This window comes from Euprymna scolopes, chromosome 13 (assembly GCF_053919585.1).
Source record: "Euprymna scolopes isolate OS-2025 chromosome 13, ASM5391958v1, whole genome shotgun sequence".
NCBI lineage: Eukaryota > Metazoa > Mollusca > Cephalopoda > Sepiida > Sepiolidae > Euprymna > Euprymna scolopes.
The window spans coordinates 42,173,010-42,197,239 of NC_136494.1; the positions used below are offsets into that span (position 1 = coordinate 42,173,010).

The following is a 24,230-nucleotide window of genomic DNA, read 5'->3' on the forward strand; positions in this document are numbered from 1 at the left end:
ACTTATTGGATGATCATCGTTAGTTAACTATCACGTGTAATTATATTCATGCAGATATTCTATATGATTGACACTTGCGTAATATTTGTGTAAAAAGGTTATAGTAAACACAAACCTCTTTCTACATATATTTATGTATGTGTATATATATTTGTTTAAAAAAAATTGCCTACCAAACTCATCTGTCAGTTTTTGGTCTACAGATATGAAACTTCATATATAGGGTATTCGAACTCATGTCAAACTTTATATTTGGGTTTTAGCCAGAGAAAATCGGTGCAAAAGTGTGAAAATTAAAAAAATGGAATTTGACAGGTGATAGTCGAACGACAGCATTACGAATATGCATGCATAACGTAATAGTGCATAACCAATAGTGGTTCATGTTTTAATTTTTAGCCTTGCAGCAAACATGTCTTCATAGCTCAGGAAGGAAAAAGTAAATCGTAAGCTTAACGTTTTGGTTTTGATTCTCAGTGGTGGCATACGAGTCATTTTTTTTAAAACTTTTCAAATCATTACTATATATTGAGTCCAAATTAAATTATCAGAAATTTGGTGAAAGTAAATAATAATATGATATTAGAATATCATTTTTATCTAATCTTATTACATTCCTAATGATTCTATTTAGTTATTCCATTTTTTGTTTAATGTCAGATTTCCTGCAATACCTTTTTACAATGAAGTCTTTTGAAATTTCTAATAAAGTGACTAAACTAGAACTATTCCTAAGGTTCAAAATATACAGCAAAATAGATTAATGTAAAAAGTCTCTAATAGCGTTGGACAGCTTGTTAATCAATTATTTCTATCCATTAACGCTGACACGAAACATTGGAAGCAATTCAGTTTTAAATGAATCCAACCAAACTCTGCATCAATTGCATAAGCCTGTTAATTTGACTTGGTTTTCTTTTAACCAATCTTACACCCATGGTTAGTAATTATTATTAGTGCTCAAACAGTCTCTACTTCTTTCAATATGAGCAGCTCACATGCTACCTCTGCATTTAGTCTCAAAGAAATGCTATGTTGTAGATGCTTTACACTTGTAGACAAGCACTACCGAGGTTTGTACCTTAAGGACAAAATAAATGTACACACACAAAAAACCCCAAAATATCTGTATTAAACAGGTGGTTAGTTGGTTGAAAAAAATATGACCCCTAATTCTGGAGTTTTAGAAAATTGATCTAAACCAAAATTACCGATTCTTAACTATCCACTTGTGACGAGTAATGAAACATCTGACTCTGTTTTAAAAATTCTGGTGCCTGAAAGATTTTTGACTCCCGACTCTCAACTCACTACTCCAGACGTTAAAAACTTAACTCTTACTCTTGCAATAATTCTCAACTCCCGATTCCTAACCCTCAGTCTCCACCTTATGCATTAACCCTAGCATGTGATACTTGGAATGATTGTTGACATTAACAAGTTACCTTTGTGTTGGATCTGAATTAAATAAAGATTTTAAACAATTGTAAACAAAAACTATAACTTGGTAAAATAAAGCAGAAATTAAAAGAAAATCAATAAAAATAGAAAAAAAACTTACTTTGCTGAGTTGAATTAGTCAAAATGTCTTACTTTAAGAAATATGTAAAAAACGTGGGCTTTTTTTTTGTTGTTGTTGAATATCTGAAGTAATGCTGCAACACATTTTTTGTTGTTTTTTTTTTGTCACAGATTAAAATCATTGAAAAGGAAATGCATCATGTTATAAATGAATAAAATGCAGATAAGTTTGTTTGGATTTTTATACGAGGACAGTTTCCTTGTACAATCCAATAGTATTTGTCGTCTCCTCAAAATAAAACCCTGCAGAAAGTTGGGAGATCAAAATCGAAGTTGGGTGATTGATAAAATAAATGCAATATTTAGTTTTTTTTCTTGACTCTTGAAGAAATAGAAAGAGAGTTTTGATGTATGTGTGTGTGTTTGTGTGTGTGTGTGTGTGTGTGTGTGCATAAACTAACTGGTTGATTAGTAAGTTGGTTTTCTCCTGCTCTGAGAGAGAGAGAGAGAGAGAGAGAGAGAGAGAGAGAGAGAGAGAGAGAGAGAGAGAGATAGAGAGAGAGGGGGGGACTGGGGGGGAAGTGAGAGAAAGAGAAAGATTAGTCAATATGAAACTAGCAGAGTGGGGACTGACAGGCCAACTGACAACAAAACTCACCCACTCTCCCTGGATTTAAGGTGTCAGCAAGTGAAAGGCAAAAGCAAGACTAAGCCATAAAACAACAAAACTTAAGCCAAACTTGTAAAAAAGTGGAGACAGTGACAGGGGAAGGTTTCACACACGCGCGTGCGCGCGCGCACACACACACATACGCACACACACAAAATGTGGCTGTCAACTAATCTCCAATTTTCTACTTTGGGTGGAGAAGGATTTTCATACTCTCATGCAAGCATTGGATATTTGTAAAGTGAAAGGAATCATAAATAAGCCTGCCTCGGTTCAGATAGACCAAAAAGAGTAAGTCGTCAAACACCTGCCCAAATTTCCCACTGCACTTCTATTCGGGCCATTTAACAGATTAGTTAAACGGCTGTATCATCTTCTTAGAGAAAAGTGGCCGTGGCAACACAGGTGTGATTATGTAAAGTTAAGAAAGGTCAATTCGATCCCCCTCCCCCCGCTATCACCCACTCGCTCCTTGAATCAAATCAGTAAACTAGACAGGGAGAAGATATCCTAAAAATAGTCTGGTCTAGCTATCATCAAGCAATATCCAAGTGTAGTATCAGATCTTGTACTAGTGGTGGTACTACCAATCTGGGCCAGAGTGAACCTGAGAGTACTAGTAATTAAGAGGTGACTTCACATTTCACTAAACTTCCAAATTGCAGTCTCACCACCGGAAATAGTTTTGTCTCATATCCATAACTGTTGTGTGAGGGAGGGGACGTAAGTAGTTAATAGGGTTGAAAAATAAGGTAAAAAAAAAGCAATCTATATATATAAAAGCGAAAATGTATGTATGTATGTATGTATGTATGTATGTATGTATGTATGCATGTTTGTACTAGCGGGGGTACCCGACGTTGCCCGGGTGTTTGGAGGTGTGTGTGCTGTTAAATAAAAAAGGTTTGTGTGTCCGCTAAAAACTTTCGACAGACACGACGAAAATTCACAAACTCGGTATCATATTGAAGCTCCATCTTTCGCTCGAAAAATATCGAAAAATTGGCCAAAAACGTTCATTTTTTCACCCCGAAATCGACAATTTTCGACTGGGGGGGGGAACAAAAACGGTTCTCTCGTGACGACGACCGGTTCTATGCATGCGTCAAATGACGTCATGACCTGATTGACTTTAAATAGTTGAAAAACTGACTAAATTTCATGTACGTTGCGTTAGCTCAGTTGGTTAGCGCGTTGGTTCGTTATCTAAACGTTTTGGGTTCGAATCGTGGTGTGAGATGTCTTTTTTATTTTTTTTTATTTTTTAAATTTAAATATTGAACCAGTGTTATTAAAGCCATTTTTCACGTAACGTTCGTTTTTCTGGGTTTTTTTTTTTTTTACTCTGCTTATCCACCCCCGACCACACACCATAAAACACCCGGGTACCCACCGATTTTTTTAATTTTAATATCGAAACAGGCTTATTTAAGCTATTTTTCACGTGTTTGTTTTTCTGTTTTCTTTTTTCGATTTTTACATTTAACATCGTTCGTTTGCCTTACGTTAGTTTTTTTTGTTTTTTTTCGATGTTTTGATTACCCCCCCTGCTTAAGTTTTAACGTTGTTTTCTTTTTTTACGCCGTCGTCGTAACACTCTATGACTTCCGTGTGCGCACCTGTCAATTTGGTTCTTACTTAAATAAATTCAAACATCTTTCAGTAACTCATTCTGGCTGGCCAATTTTATTTTCAAACTTTGCCTCAGGGCTTCGGGTTCGATCCTACCAACTTTTACCCACCCCCGGTTTCTTTTTTATTTAACAGCACACACACCTCAAAACACGCGGGCAACGCCGGGTACCCCCGCTAGTAAGGTAGAAAAGCCTAGAAAATATGGATTTCGGGTTGTGTGGATTTGTAGAAGTGAACACCTTACCCAAAGTGTCCAAGGCATATTAGTGTTATACTGGGCTATCAGATTTAAGTACATGAAAAACATTAACATACAAGAGTAATCAGTAACAATAATATTTAAGTATGGCCAATCACTATAAATAAATAATAAGCCCACTGAAAGGCACATCGACTGAAACTTAATAGAAATATCAATCTTAATTTTTGTATAAAAATATTTTTTAAGTGTGACAGACCAGTGAAAATGCTATTTCAAACTTAAGCATAACAGACTGATGAAAATGTTTTTTTTATTAACACGTCACTATCAAGGTTAGAATTGGATTATATAAGAGGATGACTAAACAACAATTTGTTTACATTGGACTTAAAAATTGATCATATTTCGTCGGCTACGAAACAGCCCCATAGTATTGTGTTCGACAGAAAGGGTAGTTCTAAGAAAGAAACTTTGCTCATGGAAGTTTCATTTAGTTTTAGGTACACAGAGGGAGAAATTGAAATTATTCACACTGGTTGTAATTAGTCGAGTTCTTGTTGTGAATATTTTACAAAGGAAACCCATAGATTGAAAATGATAAAATGAAACTGATAAAAGAGCAGAGAAAGACTATCAACGACTTTTCTGTGAGAAAAAAGCTGTAGAGAAGAGAAAAAACATCTCCCACTAGATTTTGAAGTCAGTTTTGTACTTTGCTAAGGCAGGAAAAGATGCTCTGAGCAACCTCCCCAGATATGCCAACAATACTCTGTTTTATGTACAGCATAATTCACGTTGACATACCGGTTCCCATTAGATCACCAAAGTTAAGCAACGTTGAGCCTGGTCAGTACTAAAATGGGTGACTATTTGGAAATTCCAGGTGCTGTATGTGCTCTCTGCTTGTCTCGGCATTGTTTCCAGTCATTTAGCACTTCTCGTTGCCATTAGGCTCAAGCAGTACCGATTCAGGAGAGGTGTGGTTGGAGATTGTGCAACCTTGCCTCTTAATTACATGCACAGTTACTCTTACAGGGGATATCTATTGTCTCTTGAGATTGAATGGAGGCATCATCGACTCCATTTTAGGACATATCTTGACTCTTATACTGGTAGAGTATTGCATCAGGAGTAAGATGCCTTCTGGAGTGGTAGAATGATCCAATCATTTTTTCCAGCGATCTTAGAGTTGATGTAAGTTTTCCATTTCAAGTCTGAAATAAAACTCAGTTACAGAAGTTTATCAAAACAAGGAGTTTCATTAAGAAGAGAACCATTCATTTCAATTGGAGCAAAGTGAGGATCAGAGCATTGATTGGTGAAAGAAGAGAAGCTTGGTTTTAGGTGTATTAAAAGTAACCAGCAACATTTTCATGATTGCGCCATGTGCCATAGGTCGGAAGAATCAAATTAATGTTCTATGACATGTTTCCATAGATACATTTGTATAAATGTCTATGAATGATCTTAGAATGTGATTTGGGAGATCATTGATGGAAATCAGGACGAGGATTAGGCTCAGGTTCGATCCTTTAGGAACGTCAGCATTCAATTATTACTTTTATTCTAAAATTCCAAAGCAAAATAGACCAATGCAAATACTATTTCAAATAAGTGTAATAGACCGACGAAAATGCTATTGCAACTTTCAATGTTGTGATTTGTGAACCCTCTGTTTCAGCAACAGCAGCAGCAAAAACAAGAAAAACAACAGAAAAATGATCTCTGTACGATACTCGATGTTTATTTGGTTGTAATACCCAATACTGATTGGTCAATTTTATGAAAATACACAATCTCAATGGATTGCCAATATTGGATTTCAACCAATAGAAAGTTTGCCGTGGGAGCAAATCATGTTTGCATTGACTATATAAAGCAAGAAACCAAATGTTGCGGCCAGTGAGAAACAGAGATTCAGCTATCAGTCATAGCACTACTACAGACTTCTTGCAGGTAAAACAACAACAAAAAAAGAAATTCACAAGTCATGGAAATATCGTGATAGTTTAGACAGTGTCACCACTCACAATAAATTCTTCAGATGCAATGATGACTATGATATTTTAAACAAAAACGTTGCAGACTGACAGTCAGGGCCTTTTATTTATCAAATAAAGAGTACCAAAAGCGATATACATATAAAGCATATATGTGCGCTCGCACGTGTGTGGTCATTTAGGATTTAGTACTTCAAACGTTGAGATCATTAATCCTTAGTTGAATAAAAAGTGATTTTTTCCTTTCTGTTCCCCTCCAACAAGAATAACAAAGCGCTAGTTAGATGGATACTGAAGCTATCAGGTGCCTTTTATTACATGTTATCTAATTTATAACTTTTATGAGATTCAGCGAGGAGGGGGGGGGGGCGACAACAAAAAAGAAAAAAAAAGAAGGAAGGAAGGGCTAATCGAAATGTAATTTTGCCTTTACAGATATTTATCTTCTCCTTAATCTCAAGATGAAGAAAAACCTATAAAAAGCAAACACCCACCAATCTGCATTTCAATTGATCAACGAAGGTCATATATCAGTCAGTGAAAGCATTCAGAACAGTCAAAAACACAATGTTGTGAGCCGTAACTAAAGCTTTATCTCTATTGTTGTGAGCAAGAGTTGCTGGGCTCAAGTATATGACTGGTGGTTAGCTTTTGAAAAGACCTCGGTAACCTACAGAATTTGAACTGTTTTTTTTTTCTAAGCATAACCCTAACTTAACCCTAACCTAAGTTTTAGGTTTATTTCGGCAAAAGTCGGTTGGTGCAGATATGTTCATATTATCAGAAGCAAATATAAGAAAGAATATTGTATACATAAAAGCTTTTATGCTTAAGCTTAATGTTTTGACAAATATTTTCAAATAAATAATTTTAAGGAACACATATTCAGAAAACTCAAAAAATTGTCATGAAATCAACATTTTTAAATCTTCAAAGATGAATGCTATTCGTTTTTCATTATTATTATGGTAGGCTAGAATATAATGTTCATCTGACTCTAAAGCTGAATTAAAAGACGACAAAGTTTAAATAGAAATTCCTTTTATTTGGCTGTGCTGGAAAGGAATTAAAACAGCTGATAGTCAATCCTTATAAATAGTGCCATGCAACTTGTTAGATTTATCGCATCACTAGTGGTTTGTGAAAAACCAATGAAATACATATTATCTAAACCGTGTACTCGATCCAATTGGGCTGAGCAGTGTTAGAAGTAGTTCAACGATTCTTGTGTTCCTACACCGGGGCTTCTGATTTAGTGATGGCCCAATCATTACACCTGTCTATTTACAACACAGAAAAGTAGTGAATAAAAATATGTAACTGCTATGAACGTGTATGTGTAACAAAATTTATTGAGCTATTTGCCCCAAATTAAATTACTGTGCTATATGTTTTGATGGTGCATACAAATGGCAGACCTTGCAGGGGATTGATGCTTCGTTCAATGAGGAAAAGGGGAGAACTGAAAATATCTCTCGCTGGAGATGTATGAAATAAGTATCTCATTAAAAAAATCTTCTGGCAATGACCGGCATTAAAGAGCGACGTCTAAAATTTGCTGATCACTGCCAGAGGAGCAAGCAAGAGCTGGTGAGGAATATATTGTTATAGACTTCCCAGCACAGGCACATGAGCATAGGATGACTTAGATCCACATACATCCAGCAAATTGCACATGACGCCAATTGTGATCCTGAAGATCTGAGGCAGGGAAATCTGGAGAAAGAAAGAGTCATATTATTGTGGGTAAAGAGCTCGACCAGATAGATAGATAGATAGATAGATAGATAGATAGATTGATAGATAGATAGATAGATAGATCTCATTAAATGGGTAGTTATATTGGACCAACTTTTGTGAGAAAAGTTATGTCCAACATTATCTGCAGATAAGTCCCTTTAAATGGCGACTGTCTAGCTATTATCTCCAGTGGATATGTCAACTTCTGGGTGGTCGAATTGTAACCACTAACAAAGGACAAAATCAATAATGGTTGGGTGAAAAAATTCCAGGAAATGGAAAAGAGAGACGATTAGAGTCGTTCTTACAAGGGTAAGAAGGAAGTGGAGCTGGACGTTTAAAGCAGGCAGTTGATTTTTCTGAGGGCTTGCAGTTAGTTGGGGCAAGTTGAGACCTTGGAGCGTTCAGTTAAAGTACTGTGTTAATGGGACTTATATGTTTCGATTTTTTCAGGCAAAAATCTCATTCGGCAAGTCTGCCATTTAACCTAAGTAAACGGGGCTATTTGTAATCATCAAAGAATAAACATCTATTATTCGTTCATAAACTGGATTTTTGGTTTTGTTTGTGATGAGAATTTTTTGCTTTGAATCAAACAACAATTTTGGCAGGAGTGAAATGAACATTGTGTGTGTAGTTAATGCATAAGTGCTTGTTCATATCCTGGCAGCGGGAATATTTGCTATATAGCTATATAGCTATATTATACATATGTCAGTAATCAACTAATAACCAAGTACAACCTTTTCATGAAGGAGAAATAGAATATGAGGGGGAGTTGCTAGCTCTGGGGATGAATTCAGTACAAGATGTGCAAAAGTTGAGCACAATGACATTTAAGCCACAGGTCGTACAACTGATCTTATTCCAAAGAGCACATGTGAATTCGTTTTGCATATTATAGATGTATGCATCATTGTGGATATGCAGTCAATCATGGATCGTTTTTCTGTGACATTTAGCCAATTCAGCCTAACTATCAAGACCGTTGTCATGTACTAATCATCATTCAATCTGCATGGGGTGTTGGACAATTATGTCTATCATGGTAGCACATCTCAATCTTCTAATCTGCTCAATGAAATTTAGTTATTCAGACCTAAGATGTATATTAATTATTAATTAAATTAAATTAACTCAGACCTAAGATGCATACAGAAAAATTAGAGGTAGATCTTGGCCATAATCATGCATCAAAATTAGAACAAAGCTAATTGCACATAAAATGTGCATTCTCACCTCGTTACTCTGTAATTGTAAAACTTGGACAGTGTTTAAGCATAAACATGAACACTTTATGACATTATTTTATCTTAATATTCACGAATAGCAAATAATACCTGATTATATTACTTGTTTGATCTCAATATTTAAGCATAATAAATAGCACCTAATTGCTGATGTCAATATTTAAGAAAAACAAACGGTTCTTTATGACATTAATTGTTTTATTGTGGTATTTAAGTATAAGAAAAGTCAGTATTTAAGCATACTGAACAACAATAATATAATATTACATATATGATCTCAGTATTTATACTCATAACAAATAACACCTTATGACTTACTAGCTTCATCTCAGTATTTAAACATGACAAATAACGTTTTATAATATTACTTGTTTGGTGGGAGCTTTTGGATAACCAAATAAACGCCTTATAACGTGACTTATTTGATGTTAGTATTTAAACATAATGAATAAAGCCTTATAAAATTACTTATTTGATCTGAATATTAATACATAATGAATAACATTTAACGACATCACCTGTTGTATCAAAGCATAACAATTAACATCTATAACTTGTTTGAGTTCAATATCTCAGCATTTAATCATAACAAATAACACTTTATGACATTACTTATTATTTATCATAACAAATAACACCTTATTACATTACTTATTATTTAATCTTACCTCTTAGCAAACTTCCTGAATATCTTAGCATTAAGTGAAACACACTTCTCAATCCCCTCTAACTACTTTAACATGACAGGATACCTCCCTCTCTGCCGTGTATGCACGAGCTTGGAATCTATATTCATAGCATCCTCCCTTTAACTTGAGAGCAACGTCTTAGTAATGTAATAAGGTGTTATTTGTTATGATAAATAATAAGTAATGTCATAAAGTGTTATTTGTTATGATTAAATGCTGAGATATTGAACTCAAACAAGATGACCAGGCTTTTATGCACTTTCAGATGACCAGGCTTTTATGCACTTTCAGATGACCAGGCTTTTATGCACTTTCGACTAGCCTTTCATCACTGCATTACTTATATTTTCTCTACTGTTCTCCCTCAAGTCAGGATTGTACCCTAATCGATTATGTCTTTGATAATATAGATGCAGCACTCTCTTTAGATAGTAATGCCCAAATACATGTGTTTGGTGACTTTAATGTTCACTATAAAAATTCGTTTGGTTTCTCAGGTTACACAGATGCAGCTGGATGCTCTAGTTATAGCTTCTCTATAGCCCATTCTCTCACACAGACAGTAAAATTCCCAACCTGCTTACTAGATCATGAACCCCAGCAGGCTTCACTTCTAGACCTATTCCTCACCACAGTACCCAGGGATTGTGTGATTAATGCCCACATAGAAACACAGACCACCTAGTAGTATCAGTTGACATCACACTTAAATCCCAACCCGAAAACAACAAGGTACTACAAAAGGGCTGACTGGGAGGCCATTAGAGAACACATCAGAGATGCCCCATGGACCGATATCTTCTCTCTTCCTGCTGAACAGTGTGACAATGAGACAACTGAATGGTGCAAAACGGGCATTGAAGCACATGTTCCCACACGGAAGTATTATAGCAAGCTCCATTCACCCTCATTGTTAACTACAGATTGTGTAGCTGCTATGGCACAAAGACAGCATGCATTCTGCCAACTTGTACGTCATAAATCAAATACAAATAGGCAAAATTTGTAGATGCTAGAAATTATTGTAAAAGAAAAATAGTGACAGTCAAAAGAAAGCATGCTGAAATAATCAGGAAATGCATAGAATTGCAAAAGATAGGAATTTGTGATTTCTGAAAAATCTATAATAGTGTAGTGAAAAAAGGGCAATCAGTAATTCCTTCACTGAGCAACAACCAGAAGGTAACATGCACGGCAACTGAGAAGGCGGAACTGTTTGCTTAGTTATTCGCCTTCAAACAAACAATTCCTTCCCAAATTTCCCTATGCGGACTGGCCACACTAGATGATGTAAAAATCACCCCTTCTCATATCCGCGATATCATAAAAACTTAGACATCTCCAAGGCGTGTGGGTCTGATCTCATCTCTGCTATAGTAATTAATAAATGCTCAGCTGAGCAAGCCCCCATATCTTGCAAGCTCTACAATAAATGCCTTGCTGAATATTGCTTCCCTATTAGCTGGAAAATAGCCTCTGTGGTACCAGTGCACAAGAATTCTAGTGAAACGACTGACCCTCTCAATTGCTACCCTATTAGTTTCCTCCCCCTCTTTGCTAAAATCTTTGAGACCTTAATTAATTAAGCACTATCCACCACCTTGAAAAAGCAAATCATCTCTCTGACAAACAGTATGGATTTGGGCAATGTCGTTCTATTGCAGATATTTAACAGTCTGCTCTGAATGCATATACCATGTACTGGATAAATATGGATTGATATATCCAAGGCCTTTGACAAAGTCTGGTACCAAGAGCTGCTAATGAAAATTAAATACCACGGTATAACTGGATGTATACTAAATATAATTAGATCCTTCTTAGACAATAGAACCATCCAGATTGTCATTGATGGATGTACATCAAAGCAGTATAACATTAACGCAGGAGTGCCTCAGGAATCGATCCTTGGACCGCTATTATTCCTGATATTCATAAACGACCTCCCCGATAATATTGTGTATGAAATGGGTATATTTGCTAACGATACAATAACATGCACGAGGGAAGAACGGATGTACATAAATGTAAGACAATGGCAATATCATTAGAAACTGGCTTCCAGACCAAAGTGTAATTAATGGACTGCAAATAGATGGCAACATTTAATGCTAGTAAGACTAAGCAGCTCTCATTTAACAATTACAAGACGCCTCTCCAACCATCGATATCCATGAAAAATAACACCTTACCTGATAATTCTTCCTTCAAACTCCTCAGCCTAATATTTGCGGGCAATATAAACTGGAACAAATTCAAATTCATTGAGGACATTGCAAAAGCTGCTGCAAAGAAGGTGGGCTCCCTCTATCGAGCTAGAAGACTACTCACACCTGAGAGTATCCTGTACCTCTACAAGGCCACCATTCGCCCATGCATGGAGTATTGTTGTCATATCTGGGCTGCTGCATCTACCACTAACCTCTCCCTCTTGGATAGGATTAAAAAAAATATTTTCAATCTAATAGGTCCCACTTTGTCAACTAAACTCCAATCCCTGTCCCATCGCTGCAATGTTGCATCTCTGAGCCTGTTTTACAAATATTTTAATGAAATGTGCTCTGATGAACTCGTTACACTTGTGCCCCCTCGACATACATATCCCTGACAAACCCGCTTAGTGATAAAATATAACCCCTTCACTGTTGAGGGCCCTAAATGCCAGAAAGCTTTCTATTCTAATAGTTTCTTTCCTCAAACAGCTAGACTTTGGAATTCTCTTCCTGCTACCTACTTTCCTGGCTGTACTGATATACAGAAGCTTAAATGTAATGTAAATCAATATCTTTCCTAGGTATGGTGCCAAATAGTATCCCTTATATCCAAGTGGTGATATGCCTTGTTAGGGATCAACGTGAGTAAAAAAAAAATCAACAAATAACACCTTGTGACATTATTGTTATTTAATCATAATAAATAACACTTTATGACATTACTTGTTATTTAATCATAACAAATAACAATTTATCACATTACTTATTAATTAATCATAACAAATAACACCTTGTGACATTACTTGTTATTAAATCATAATATCACCTTATGACATTACTTGTTATTTACTCATAATGAATAACACCTTATGACATTACTTGTTATTTACTCATAATGAATAACACCTTATGACATTATTTGTTTGGTGTGAGTATTCAATCATAATGAATAATATCCCATTTCTGATTTGATCTCAGTATTTAAGCATAATTTCTCACAAAAGGGAAATTATGTAGTGGATAAACACATAAACAAAACATGCAGACATGTTTAGACGTGTTAGGCAATAATCCTGTAGAAGTATAATCTTTTCTTTGTCAACTGTTATTCAAACAAAAATGTTCTTTAATATAACAACTGAGTCAATCATTAAATGATTTTGTGAAAACCATACTGAGCTTCTTATACTCAAGTAGGGCTTCACTAGTTTCATCTAATCAAAGTACTTGCTTTAGTTGTGTTTCCTGCTTTATGGTAGATCAAGCCTTTTTATTTTCATGTTTTAATTATGAAAGACAATAATGATTCATTGCATATGCTTAATTGAACACAAGTTTTTATTTTATCAATAACAAGCATGGGTGCCCGGCGTTTTCCGAGTGTTTGAAGGTGTGTGTGAGGCAAAAAAAAAAAAAAAGGGGGAGTAATAGGAAGGCAGGCTCGAACCCGTACTGTGAAGGAAGAAAGAACAGGAAAAAAACATGATGTCTTTGCTGTTACAGCCACCGTCAAACCGGAAGTGCCATAGTTTTAAATTAAGGCTAGACAATCAAAACGAAGGGATAACTTTCGAAAATATCGGCGAAAAAAGCGAGCCCTCCCTGTAGAAAAGTGTCCAGTTGAGGGTGAAGATATTAATGTTTTTAGCCAATTTTTCGATATTTGTCGCCTAAAAGGTCGAACTTCAAAACGATACTGATCTTGTAAAAATCCGTCGCCTCTGTCGAAAGTGTTAGACAGACAAACATACATTTATATATTGGTAATTCAAATTTTCGACCCAAACCGATTAAAAAGCTTGCCCAATCTCTGAATACCCTTTATGTAAAATTTCAAATGTTTAAACCAGAAATTGTCTGAGTAATTTGGTAGAGACCGAAGTGGTCAATTTTTAAAAAACTTTGACCCCTATTATGACCCCTTAAAATTTATTGTTTTGGGCTCAAATCAAGTTATTAAGTTAGATCCATGTCCAAGGAACCTATATCTAAAATTTCAAGTGTTTAGACCTAAAATTGTTGGAGGAGTTTGGTAGAGTTCTCAAAGGTCAAATCGTTGAACCTCTTAACGGCCAAATTTCTGGCCGAAAACGGATTACAAAGATTTTCCCAAATCTCAATAGCATGTATATCAAATTTCGAGTCTGCAGACTGAAAATTGACAGAGTTATTGTGTAGGGAAATGTACACAGACAGACACACACAGACAGACAGACACTTTCACTTTTATAGATATATAGATAAATTGGCTAGAAAATATTGCTCCATACTTTTCCTAACGAAAGTAATTCAGAAATGTCTACAACAACTGTAATAGGATTCCAACTTGACATAATTAATTGCATAGCTCATGATGGTATCCATTCGGCCAATCACACACTCTCGTTCTAAAGTTATTTGTATGCCAACTAATTGCCATGACGATGAGTGAATTGATTGGTCACACTGAGAAGGATTTCTTCAACCACCTGAGTTTATCGATATTGCGTTATACTGAAACACTCATGAGTTGAGCTGGTTCTACAAATGCCCCATTATCAACATTATTCAAGGAAACACATCGAGTTTGCTCTCAGCCGGCCAAACCAGCTAATTTTTTAGATATATTTAAAAAATATTTTTGAAAATTTGGCAGTAGAAATAGATGATTTAAAACATGATGTCAACAAAGTATTTAAAAAATATATATAAATTTTAAATTTATGTTAATTTCATTTCATTGGTCGCAAATTGGTAATCTCTTCCTTCACTTGGCACCACAGCACTACCCGACTATAAAAGTAAGAAAAGAAACCAAGCCAACCCAACTGCTAAGATACGGAATCGTTGCATTTTGTAAAATTGTTCACAGCTGCCCGAAGACTCTCCACATGACAGATATGCATTCTGTTATAGTTGTGTTAGTTTGATCATTGGAACCAAAATACAAGTTATTTTATAGACTCTTTTGACACCTGCAATAATTTTTGTTTCCATACGAGTTGTATTTCAATATATACATCTGACTCAGCTGGTAAATTTGCATATAGAACATATAATTTGCATATAGAACATATAATTTGCATATAGAACATATAATTTGCATATAGAACTCGACAGAGACTATAAATTGTACTGACTGAACATGCTCTACAGTTTTGTAGTCATTTTCTTTTCAATAAATTACTAAGTATTATTTTAATTACTAACTTATTAACTCTAATTATTAACTTACATCATTGACTCGTATGTTATAATCTTTTTATTTTTCAAATTTAAATTTGTCAGATGCTGTTATGAAATGAATAGAGATTTTCAGCATTAAGATTGAACGTCCTTCATGCTATTAGAGTCGCCATCATTTTTTTTTTTTTTTATAAAAATGAAAATAATCTTAATTGTATGAAAATAGTTTTCACTAAGTGCTCATGAATTTTGAAGAACTACGAATATCTGTGTAATCTAACAAGCTATGGTTTGGATTCGAAGTTTACCTTCAAAATATCATCATCCAACCATATTCCATTACATGAGTTATGTAGTCTCTATTTCTACACACGTTTGTCCATAGATGATGTGTTAAATATTTAGCAAGAATAATTTTGTTAGTTGAGAATAACAGAACATAGGGTCCAGTCGGCATCAGATTAGTGTACTCAGATGTCAACTCGACCTTCTGTGAGCTGAAAGCAGATGTGATATCACATGGCCCAAAGAGAGTGTGTGACAGAAGACATTAGTTGGCTTGGAAACATACATGCGTATTAGAGATGTCCAAATAAAATATAATCCAGCAGTAATTATCTTTATCGCCCTTCCCCCATCTACCCATTATCTAAAACAAATAAATCTTTTTTCGTCTTCAACAAATTGTCTGCCATCAAAACAAAAGGAGATAAGCAGTTCCAACATTCAACATAACAGCAAAAAGTACTTAGCGAGCTTTACATTTATAGCTTCCACTACTACGACAAGACTTTAACAGGAAAAATATAGAAATCCCCATAAAATAATAACTAGGTGAAATATAGAATAACACGCAAATACCAAACACAAGCTCTCTCAATCAACATGCATTTTCACTTAGACAATCCTTCCTATCATTGACCAATCTCTAAATAAAGCACACAAATTTCATAAACACAAGCTTCTTAGTACAGATCTATTCAAATTACTAGCTATTCTTGCTAACAGGAAATCGAATCAGTGCTGTCTCCAATAAAAATTTGAGTTGACTCACTGACCTTGGAAAGTAACTGATTTTTTGTAACTATGTCAGTAATGTCTCAATTTCAATTTTTGTTGATGTTTACCAAGCCAAAGTTCTTTTCTCCAGAAGTCGATGAAACAAATTCATCATTAAAAATTCAACAAATTAACTAGTAACACTTTCAAAGGCTGGTAAACCCAGGAAGAAAAGCATAGAAAGAATTTTGAATTGGGAGAAAATAAAAGAAATCCGTGAGTTATACCCCACTGATCCATTATTCCTCATCCCATACTACAAATGGAGGAGGAACGTTTTGTTTTCCTTATGCGGTGAAAAAAACTTACATTTTTTAGATTTGGGGCGTCATACATGTGTGTTACAAATCCAAGAAAATAAAATGAATTTTCTCCTATTCAAGTTAGCATCATAGATCATGTGCAAATCTGTTTCAGCATTTCACTAACAGAACAAAAAAGACATTATGAAACGATTATACGTTTGTACAAGTTAAACAGAAAAATTCTGCTTTTATGCAAATTTCCATGAGAAGTTGTTTAGCATTTTCTTTGGTTTATCATGCTTAATTTGTAAGAGTCTTCAGCATTTACATTTCGAATAGCATTTTTATTGCTGAATGCACATATTCGATGAATGCATCTCTAGAATTGATCCAGTTTATTTTTTATATCTTAATTCACACTAAATTTTTTATTGAGCAACTGAATAAGAGAACGGGGTGATTTATTTATGTCGTACAAAAGGCGACAAATTTTAGGCAAAGTAATTTAATTCTTATGTAAGCAATTATTTGGGATTTTATTTTCTGCTAAAGCAAATCTCGACTGCAAGAATGAATGGTAAATGAGCCTGATGCCTGTCATTTATGTATGCTTGATGTATGGGTTGCACATTAAAACAAGCCATGAAATGAGACCACATCAATCTTTTAGGTTGGCAGTGTCGGGGAGGGGGCAGTATTCAGGTGTGTACAGGTTATCAAGGATTCCTCACCTTTTCCATATCGCTCATTTACTTTTGACATATATTTTATGTCAAACGAAAGACTACAACCATAAACGCGTCAAAATACAGAGATATGGAAAAAAAAAAATTCTCAAAGAAAGTGAGCTGAAAAGTGGATCAAATAATTTATCAATATTATATTACATTTTATGATGCATGCCCACAAATACTTCTGTTTTAACATGTTTATGTAGGAAGTAAACAAATTTATTAGAGATCACTGTCACTCACCGTTTGTTTATTGATTTTAAAAATCTTTTTGTCATGATTATTATCTAGTTTTTTTTTTTCTTCCTTTGTCCATTGTGGGATTGGAAATTTTCGATCATGTTTAGCGCCTTTTACAACCAAATACGAAATGAGGAAAAATAGTTGAGATGTGCTCGTCATTTAGAAACATATGCAAGAGTCGTGTTGTGTTTGTTAAAACTCGATCTCAGCTGTTTTTTTTTTCATGTTATATTAAAATATATTATAAGTGCTTACCAGTGTCCTGCACGAGGTTGAATCCAATACCAATATTTACTTCAAAAGTGCTTGATACAATGTAAAACTTTATAATAATAAATATAAAAAGTTAAAATAACTTTACAAATACGATTATGTTTCTATCTCCCATTTCTTTAGGTTTGATCTTTCTGTTTTTTTTAAAATACACTTGAGAACAATAAACCAAGTTCGATAATCTTAAAAATTATGTTCCTCTTAATATCTTTTTGGTAACAAATACCATGAATAAAAAGTTATTCCATTTTCTACCAACACACTTGTTGTCTTCCTTTAATCTTAATTCTTCACTCTTCTTCCACTAGAAACATGGCAAACAGGTTATGGACACCGAAGTAATAATGCATGCAACTGGAGTAAGCTCATCTTCGCCAGAGCTGAGAAATAATAACAAACACATTTTTTAAAATATATGTGTATTAATAGATATTTGAAAGTTGAATATACAAAGTATAAATTGTTCCGAGCATAAATTCTGCTGAGAATAAATTGTCCTTTGCAGGGGGAGGGGGGGTGTCAATTGTTCTGTGAACAACTGTGTGCACGAAAGGATATGCTAACAGTTTCTCTGTACACCACATGAGTGACGCTGTATGATATTATCATCTTTCTAGCTATGCTGAAAAACAAATATAACCTAAATGAAGGCATTGGGAGAAGGGGGTTGTCATCTTACTGATATCAAGTTGATATATGTTTCTTCCACCTGTAAAAAGCTGTAAGTAGTTCATCACTATGCTGAGCTGCCTGATTGGCCTACACTTGACTAACCTTGGCATAACAATTCTATGCACAGAGAAAATAGTTTGCTACTGTTACACTAAAGCCACATATGGATATTAAATCTAAAAGACACCATCTCATGAATCTCACAGATAGCTCAATAAATGTAACTCACAACGACAAGGAAGTAACATTTGCAGAATTTAAAACTGAATTACAAAGTTATGAAGCCACAGAAAAATATTAAAATAATGCAAGTTTTATTTTTAACAATTTAGTTAAAACATATGCAACAAACAAAAACATTTTCTTGCAATCATAACATCCGGTATTTTCACCTAACAATTACGCTTCACTAGAAAAAAATCTCATTGCCAATTATACTTTTTCTATAAAAAAGTATACAAATAAATACTGTCATTACACCTAACACTTTACGATTAGAAATAAAACGTAAATCAACATGGTTTTATAATGAATTATATTAGTCGACCTTGACATAAACACTTGATAAAATATACTAAACGAATTGTAGCAGCCGACACTTGCTACGAACACAGGCAGGAGCTACTTCTCATGACTTCGAGAGTTGAAATCCATTTCTTCCTGGCTTGCCCAATCACAAGCCAGGTCTCTATCACGTGACAGAGTATATAAAAGGCGAAATCTGAAACCATTAATTCTCTTTCTCGCTGGTCTGCTCAACAGCAAACATCGCCGGGGGGTAGGGCTTTGGCCCCCGGCTGAATGTGAGTACCACGAACTAACAATGGCTCTCTTTTACCATTTATTTTCACGTGCGAACATTCTGTGTCATGCTAAATAACATTTCAACTTACTAACCCGTTTCTTTCTTGTACACTCCTCTAACGAAAATGACAAATAAAGTTGTTTATTGATATAGAATGAAACCTCCATTTCGTCGTTCCCTCACATTCAATATTTTGGTGAACCTGACATGATATGAACACGCAACCCCATTTCATTGTTTCTCATCTCTATAGAATATAATATTTGTTTGTGTTTTTTTAGACTATTTATTGATAAGAAATACAACAGTTTTCTTTTTTATTTAAAAGAACTACGAAAAACTAAACACTGTTACGTTTAAAACATATTGTTTTGTTACTAGAAAAAACGTTCAATGTCACTTATACAAATTACGAAAATGTAACTTTTTCCTTCATTTATAAATTACAGTACTTTCACCTTTCACTTGAATTGTTAATTCACGCTCATAACGTGTTTATTCTTGAAAAAAAGTTTACTGCTGATTATCATTTTTCAGTAATAAATACTGTGAGGGAATTCCACACATAGGTTTTGCCCCTGGCAGAATGAAAGAAAACCAATCAGAATCACAACAGGCTCACCTTTTAAACTTCAACGTAAATTTTATTAAAGCAAAAAGATCCATATTGCAAAAGATGCGTCATCTTCAGCTATCTGCTGTAATGGGCTGGTAACATCCCCAAAAGAGGTAATAGTTCATCTTCGATAAAAGCTAGGTACAAAACTCCGCTGACAAAGAACGCTGCACAGGTTGAAGAGTTGAGTGATATCTTCCAAGATGGTTACTGCTAGTCGGGTAGCCTCGAGGCGTCCACTGTAGATAACTGTCCAAATGATGGACAAATGACTGGTCAAACTGTAGACCTTAATTTCGTTTCTAACATTGTAATGATGAAAATCAATTGATTTACAGAGAAAACAGCATGCAATAATATAATAATTCGTCCAGCATAAGAGCATTAGTGTTTGCAAATGATAATAACATTTCACCCCACATTAGGGCATCAATACGTCTCAAAGAGACAAAGTAATTTTAAGGCTACAGGCCTCGAGTGAATTTCGAGCGTCCTTGTTCACCCAAGTCTGTATTGAAACTGACGATCTTAAAGGATAAATTTGGTGCCAAGCACATCCTAGGCAATTAGTAAATAACAAGCAATCTGAATGGTTCACACAAAATCGTGGGCAGATGAACTGACCAATAAGGAGCCTGTTTATTTCTGCAGAATTTCTCACAATACACTAATTGCATATAATTATTTACGCTTATAAATAAAACAAAAATCATGTTTGTTGCTGCATTCATAACGTGGTACATACGAATTTCATCTAACAAACAATTATATTAGACTAATTTTACATAAACAATTTATTAAATTCACAAAATGAAAATGAAGCAGTTTAACTATTTCGTTTTGAAAACGAGAAAATCAAGTATCTCTCACACACACACACACACACACACACATATATATATATATATATATATATATATATATATATATATATATATATATATATATATATATGAGAGACAGACAGAGAGGGAAGGAGAGAGAGAATGGGAAGGAGGGGCAGATACAGATAGAGAGATCAGCCGTGTTAAAATTTTTTGTCACTAAAGCACTTACATTTTATAAGTGTCATCGTGGCCAATGCGGCAAAAGTGTTTACTTTTTTTTTTTGCCTCCTTTTCCACTTAACGTTCCACGTTCAAATCTTGGCACTGCCAGTAATTTTTTTTTTTTTCCTTTTTTTGTTTACTCGACACGGTACTACATGCTATTTGCACTTTTCCATAGGGGTTTGCGTAAGTTTTTAACCACTTTACAGTAGCCACCAGGTCCTATTAGGTCTGGTATTTATGGGAATATTCTTTTTTTATCATTGACCAACCACTCCCCCACTCACAAAAGGGGGTGTTTATTCCGAAAGCCATTCTTAACATAGGGAGGTTGGTGGTGTCCATTTTGAAAGCCGTTCTTAACGTGAGGAGGTTGGTGGTTGGGCTACAACAACAACAACAACAACAACAACAACAACGACAACAACAACAACAACAAAAGGGGGGGGCATACTAACACCAAGCAATGCTAGTTAACGGGTCCTGCTAGTATTAAAAAAAAATGGAGAAAAAATTTTTTACATTTCAATAAAAATAAAAAGATGGTATATTAGAGGATGAATGAAGAGTTGATTAAAACTAACAGAAAAAAAATTGTCACATATGTAAACGGGTGTATAATAAGATCTTATCATTCACCAAATCGGTGTGAAAACAAAACTCCAATCTCATAAGATTTTCATTAAGCAACTAGAAGGATTTGAAGAAACGCTGTAAACTAAACAAATACTAGATTTTAATGCAAATAATAAATATCAGGTTTACAAGAATCGTCCACTAGTGGGAAGAATAAGGAACTGTATAGCAACAGAAAAACTAATTAAAGAATTCATGCAAGGGAGGTAATAATGTAATTTACATAACACCAACACCGACAATCTCGTTGATCTCAGAAGATATAAGAAAATGATCAGTAATCTAATCTACTTTACAACTTGCATCAAGCTGAACTTAACATTCATCCAAGCCATATGCAAACACTACTAAGCTTCCAAAAATGTATTGATGTATATAAAACACTCAACATGCTATGAACAGTGTTACAGGAAAAATGATACCATGTTTAATTTCAGAAGCGTTTCTGATGGGTAGCTTTTCTATGCAAGTCTTGGACATGAAGACTTTTCAATGGGTGGCTGTTCTGTACATATCAAAAATATTGCAACATGATACATAAAACTAATAGCATACAACAATTCTGACCGGGCATCAGACAAAAGTGACAGACATAATATATCAAAGTACTGTTTAAGTTGAACTGAGAATGTTTTCTAGAAATAAAAAAATTGAAACCCACAATTATATTGTCCACATGCAAAGCCATTCTAACACTGTGAAAATCCATGCATGAAACTCTCATGATGTTATCAAATTCCACACAAAAAAAAACATACTTTATTCAACTGTTGAATGGAATAGACTCTCCACTAAAATACATACGGGTGAAAATATTGGGAGACAACAAGGATGAACTTGTATTTTCTAAAGACCCCATACACCTATAGGAATATAAGTATACTGATATTTAATATCATTTTATCTGACATTATTTCTGTGGTGATGACATACACCTTATTTACTGTCCAACTATGGATATAATTGCAGACATAATAACCAACGATCAGAGCAAAATTAGAAAAATACAAGATATTTTTGTTTGGACTTGAAAAACCTTCAATGTGGTGATCTCACATGTACAAACACACACACACACACACACACACACACACACACATATATATATATATATATATATATATATATATATATATATATAATATGTATAGAATGGCATACACAGAGTTCTTTGTTATGATTTCTGTAGGAAGCTTGACTCAGATGTTTATGGAGAGTTGAATCCTATTGATTACATATCCTCGAATTTTTTTCAGTCAAAGTAGATAGAATTTGGTTATATTCATCAGGAAGCGGCTCGGTGGATGATATGCTAAACCTCAGTTGCTGACAATGTGACAATGAGCCTAGATGGAATGCCATCTTTTTGAATCTCAGGAAGGCCATATAGTTGTGGTTGCTTGCTGCAATGTTGAACTATCTGTATTTCAGAGGTAGTATTAAATTCTTGTTTTATTGAAGATATTCCGTTCTTTATTCAAGTTCAAACTATTAGGTCTGGTATTTATGGGAATATTTTTTTATCCATGAACACTGTAGCATTACCTTTTGCCGTTAATAGTATTATGTCATTATCGCTTTGAAGTGACTTGACAGCAGATACTTTTTTCCTTATAGAGGTTAAGTTTTGGAGGCTTTGAATTCTCGAGTTCTTATCTCGTCTCTTAGCTCATGGGTTGACATATGGCCGCCTCTTCAACGGGAACTATCATGTCTAGGTATGCAATCCACGTGATGGTTGTTTAATAATTTAAATAATACAAACTTTCATGTAAATTCCTGCAAGAATTTTTGAAATCTTTCATAAATTTTGTATAGATTATTTTAAAAATAAGAAAATATTTCATCTGCATTTCACTTTCTATGTATACTAGCAGGATACTCATCCCTGGATGGAGGTTCACAATACTATTGACTATTTATTTTGTTTACGTTTTGCCAAACAGCAACTGAATTGATCTTGTTATTAATAAATGGTTCAAATTCAAAGTCAGTCCAGAATGATGGAATTCATAAAGAATTACAAATATGCCATCACTTCTCACTGCTGTGTTGGATGGAAAGATTTAGGAAGTTGCTGCTCATCCTTACATCTAGACACATTTATTTCAAGATTCAAGACAAAGTTTTTTCAGCATGTGTTTGTTCTGCTATCTTACACAGATGGGCGCCAAACACTTCCGATGTGCAATAACAATAATGATTGTATCATTTTATCATGTGGATGTGGTTTATCAGAAACTTGATATTGGTTCGATTATGCACTCAGCGTCTGTGGTGGTTCAATCGTGTACAGTGTGCCATCTCTTGTATCAACTCTATAGCATGTATAGATATCCCAGGCACTGGGAAGTAGTGGACTGAAGCAGACTTGGCTTGAGTGCATAAGAAGTGATAAGACTCTACGCAACCTGATTGATGTTAATCTTTTGGACAAGATTGCATAAAGCACAGGCATGAAACATTGCCAGGTGTAACCCACCAAGACCAGAAGAATGAGAAAAAGAAAGAAAAAGATGGAGAGAGTGCTAAGGTGATAGAAATTTAGTAAGTGATGGGTCATTTGATGAGTTATTTTCTAATTGTAGCTAATTAGAAGAATTAAAATGGAAGCTTTGTGTGACTAAAATATATATGAGAAGGGCCTTGGGGAAATAAACTTTGATTAACTCAGCTTTAGTATAAGTATAATAAGAGCAATAGGAACAGTCACAAAGAACTTGGAAAAAGACTAGGAGAGATCGGAACCAAGGGGAAGATTGAGATTATACAACAGACAATAATGCTGAAAACCCTCGAAATCAGAAACTAGCCCA

At 34.6% G+C, this 24,230-nt stretch overlaps 1 protein-coding gene and 1 pseudogene across 8 annotated transcripts in view; one reads left to right on the plus strand and one right to left on the minus strand.

The window, feature by feature from the left end:
* The window catches only part of LOC145291991 (uncharacterized), a 169,781-nt gene that overhangs the window by 83,051 nt on the left and 62,500 nt on the right, over positions 1–24,230 (minus strand). Inside the window, exon 1 of one of the 8 annotated variants that reach the window (XM_080137960.1) lies at positions 2,180–2,322. The exons of 5 other annotated variants lie outside the window; for them this stretch is intronic. The gene's annotated coding sequence lies outside the window, so the exon portion shown is untranslated. Of the gene's footprint in view, positions 1–1,561; positions 2,013–2,179; positions 2,323–24,230 lie in introns of those variants that run through there. 2 more of the 8 variants (XM_080137967.1, XM_080137959.1) reach the window with 2 other exon arrangements.
* On the plus strand, positions 4,805–4,923 carry LOC145292674 (5S ribosomal RNA; annotated as a pseudogene).